The sequence below is a fragment of the Euprymna scolopes genome, chromosome 27 (genome assembly GCF_053919585.1).
Source record: "Euprymna scolopes isolate OS-2025 chromosome 27, ASM5391958v1, whole genome shotgun sequence".
NCBI classification, from domain to species: Eukaryota; Metazoa; Mollusca; class Cephalopoda; order Sepiida; family Sepiolidae; genus Euprymna; species Euprymna scolopes.
Genome location: NC_136508.1, coordinates 44,327,750 through 44,332,749, shown reverse-complemented (window position 1 = coordinate 44,332,749; position 5,000 = coordinate 44,327,750).

Here is a 5,000-nt window from a genome sequence, read left to right as displayed (position 1 = left end):
GAGAAAATGTATGGCTTTTAATGTTTTTTTTATATTAAAAAAAAAAAAACACTTACGAAAAAAACTGAAAAGATTTCATTCGTTTGTTTTATTTTATTCCTTACGGCAATACAGAATTCGGTAAATTTTTACCACGTAATTCAGCGTCGTTTAATACCTAAAAAAAATGAAGATCTACTGCCCCCCCCCTCTAAATTCCACAATTTACACTTTTCTTTTCTTTTTTCGCGTTAATTTCATCGATTACAAACTTAATTTTCTAATTAAAAAGGTAACTTTATACGACGTGACCCAGCGGCGTTTAACCCCTAAAAAATGGAGATCTACTTTCTTTCAGCCTAATACATTTAAACAGGCTTTATAAATATTATAAGAAATTTTGAAAAAAAAATAAAATAAATATAATAACATGTTAGAGTGGGGGATCACTTTTCTATATAAATTTAACGTAAAATGAGTACCCACTTTTTGGCCACCAAGCGTTCAACGAGACATGTCACCTTCAGCAATTTTCAAGTTTGGCGATTGAAGGGGACGGCAAAATCTGACATATACAATTTTTTTCTGGTGGGGGGGATTACATTGGAAACATAAAATAACGATAAATTTAATTATTTTTTATGAGACCATTCCCTACTTTCACCTAACAGTTTATTAAACAAAACAAAGTCTAAAATATCATAAACGACAAATAAAAAGCAAATCGAAAAGCCGCCCCCCCTAAAAAAGCAAATCTAAAATTTCCTTTATTTATAAAAAAAAGCCAATAAAAAAGTGCCCTTACAAAAAATAAAGGTAAATGTGTAGTTTAGCGGCGTAAATTATTTGACAGCCAAAAATTTATAAAAACTATCTATTTTTATATAAAACATTATTAGACCCAAATGCTGAAATAAAACAAAAAAATTCATTTTTATGTTTTCTTTTATCATTTTTTATTAGACTAAATGTGCACGCCTTACACGTTTAAAAGTTGGCCTTTTTTAGGTTTGGCAGATTGGCTTTTTTAAGGCCAAATTTGGACTCTTTACGCTCTTTCATTACAAAAAAAAAAAAAGATTGAGGCCAAAAAGAGCTTAAAAAGGCGAATGTGCCAAACTTTAAAAAGGCCAAATTTTAAAATCAATATAGCGGCCTCGAATAATAAATATAAATGATAAAAAAATAATAAAAAATTAAAATTTTTCTAGTTTTATTTCAGCCTTTGGGTCTAACAATGGGTTTTATATAAAAATAAATAGTTTTTTTTATATATTTTTTTGTCTTGCAAATAATTTACGCCGCTAAACTACACATATATCAAAATAAAAAATAAATGCACGCATTAATGTTTATAAACGTTATTTTTTTAGGTTCACAAAATCATGAATTTTCCTAGGACAGTGATCCCTTCTGTCGAAATATCTGGTGGAGAGGGTATCAGATACTTCTTGGGGGGGGGGGCGATTACATTTACATGTTTTTATCGGTTCTTTTATTTTTGAAATTGTTGTGGGGGTATCCATGTTACGTATGATGAAAATGATTAGTGTAGCAGGCGTGTTTCAAACGGAAGTTCATGTCACACCAGGCAACGCTGGGTACCCATGCACGGAACTTCATGTCAACCTAGGCAACGCCGGGTACCCATGCTAGTATATATATATATATATATATATATAATATATATATATATATATATATATATATAGCCATTTGATGAGTCGTAGACGACGAAACACGTGTCAGTGGATAATTATATTTTTTTAAAATATGTCTGCCGCTCCCCATGTGGGGGTACTAAGTTGGTTAAAAGTAAAATTATTCCCAACACGCATTTAGGTAAAAATGCACCTTTGTAATAATTGAATTCCTTCAAAACGTATCGCAAAAACCAAAACAAATAACATCTCTTTCTCTCCCTCTCTCCCTCTCTCTCTCCCTCTCTCTGTATATGTATATATATATATATATATATATATATATATATATATATATATATATATATATATAAATATATATATATATATATATATATATATTATGCATTAAAGTGTTTTTAAGTCTTTTTAACACAAATTCAGAGCATGTTTTTAATTAACAAAATGTCAATAAAAAATGAAGACGCAAAACAGCCCGCTCCTTATTACGTTTGATAAAGAGGTTTATCCCGGAATATCATCGTAAAATATACTAATGATTGTTGCCATTTGAGTTATTGTACTTTATTGTCAAATGTAACTTGATAAAATTTTCTAATCGTCATACATGCTTTCGCATATACGCAGTGACACACAATATCTGTCTTTTATCTCCCCCTCTTCTACTCTCTCTCTCTCTCTCCCTCTCTCTCTCTGATACGCACAATGATACACGTGCATACGTACACATGCTCTCCGAAGCACACATTTACATTGGCGCATGTACATACAAGAATAATTAGTATTTATTTTATTTTTCACACCCATTTCCCGCGTTTATTTTTTACGAGAGACCGCCATAATCGACGCATCTATCTGTTGAAGGTGCCCATTGTTTAGACTTCCTATAACATCGCGTACGAACTACTTTAAATTGTCGGCAAAGGCAGAGCAAGCCAACTTTGGTCATCCAACGTCCAACCCTTCCCCCCCCTCCATACCGCCATACTATAACAATCAATCGTCAGTCTAAAAAGCAACCGACAAAAACCCTAACCCTTTTATTTATTTATTTCTTCTTTATTTTTACAATGGGAGTCCTGCTGCGATTGGACACTTACTAACTGAATGCACCTCTCTCCTCTACACTAAGTAACTGCTGATGTCCGCTATCGTCCGTCAAATTGACCCGCAGGTGGCATTATCGCTGACATCTTATTCGTATTTGACGGGTTCTTTTCTATATCTGCCACCTTTCCCTTTTTTAGTTTGATGTACTCTCGCTAATTCACGCGAGACACGTGAACAGAATAAATAAAGAATTCTAAAAAAAAGAAAATGGCGTCTTATACCGGTCAAATAATTATTCGCAATGACTCATCAAAGAACTAATTAAGAAAGAATGATGCAAAGCTACAAAACTGATGACGACACACCGTCTATCACATGCGCACGTGTGAGCGATATATTTTCGCGGGGAAAAGGCAAGCATGCTGTAGATTTTGTTATCTAGCCTGGTTGTTCCCAACACACTTTGCCGCAGCACACTGGTATGCAGTGGAATGATTCCTGGTGTTCCGCAAAGAGATAATAGTTAGAAATAGAAGTCACCACTTATATAAAAGCCCGAAGGCCACTCGAGGATAACGGTTAATGAATTAATTAATTTAAGGTGGTAGTGTAGTAACTGTTAATGGTGTAAATTGGGTAGAATTTGATTATTTATGGGGACGACTCAACAATAACTTGTTTACATTGGATTTGAAGACTCACATCATGAAATCTGCTTTTAGATTCAGGCACAGATAGAGACGGGGGGGTCATATATAGTGGTTGTAACTAGCCGAGTTTTTTTTTTTTGAAAAGTTGAAATAAACACATTTGATTTTTTTTAAAATCATGATGATACTGCTTAATTAAAAATCGCCGAATTTCTGGAATTTAAACGTTTCGCGCATAATGATTGGTAAGCCTTTTATGGTTTATATTAGTGATGTGACAATTCATCGGAATATCAGGAGGTTTTGAAAGTATCGGGAATCGACATCGTAGCTGAATCATTCAGATCCGATGCCGATACAAAAACGACACCGGATATTTAATACAGGATATGCTTATTTATAGGAATAAAAGTTCTCCTCATATAATGTCCTTTGACTTTTATTATTTTACTAGCAGGCTGCCCGGCATTGCCCGATCGTAAAATACGCTTAAATATGACATTTTGATTAATATAGATTTCGTATTTATTACTAGTGCAGGCGCATGGCTTTGCCCGGATGTAAATTACGCTTAAATATATTTTAATTTGGCTGTATTTCGTATATATTATTATAGAGTCGTAATTTCAAAAGTAAAAAAAAAGTGGTTAGTGCCCTCAGCTAGAATCGGAACCGAAAATGTAGCATTTAAAGTTGGTGACGTTACCACTGTAACAACGTGACATGCACATATTTCGATTAAAAATTAAAAATTAAACATAAACTAAGATGAATGTACAAAATATATAATAATTTTTTTTTCAATTCTGACCTATTTTTGATCCCTTGAAAACAATTTTAACCGGCTAAAGACACAAAAAAGAACGGCCCGTAAAAGATCCAATAATTTGAGATCCCCAGCGTCGCTCTGCGACTTTTAGTTTCGGAGGACATAGATTTTGAAAATAAGGAGACAGACAGACATATAGCCATTTATATATTAGATTATATTATATTGGACCCAATATGTAGTAATGCTTTAAAAAGGTTAAAAAAATAAATAAATAAATAAATAAATAAATAACTCGTGCGCCACCACCGAGAATCGAAACCAAAACATTTAGCTTACGATTTAGGTTTTCCTTTGACGTTAATGCCTGAGCTGTGAAGATATGTTTTTTGCAAGGCTAAAAGTTAAAACATGAAGCAATAGCTATTACGTTATGCATGCATATTCTTAACGCCGTCGTTCGACCTTCACCTGGGAAATTCCATTTTTTTAATTGTCACATCTTTTCCCCAATTTCTCCCGGCTAAAACCCAAATATAAAGTTTTACATGAGTTCGAATACCCTATATATTAAGTTTCATGTCCATAGACTAAAAAACTAGGCAGAAGAGTTTGGTAGGCATTTTTTTCTAAAACATATATATATATATATATATATATATATATATATATATATATATATACGCATACATAAATATATATATATATATATATAGAAAGAGGTTTGTGTTTACTATAAGCTTTTTACGCAAATATTACGCAAGTATAAATCATGTAGAATATCTGCATAAATATAATTACGCGTAATAATTAATTAAAGTTGATCATCTCAGAAGAAAACCAAAACAAATATTAGGGAATTAATTAAAATTAATGTTTAAAAGAATATGC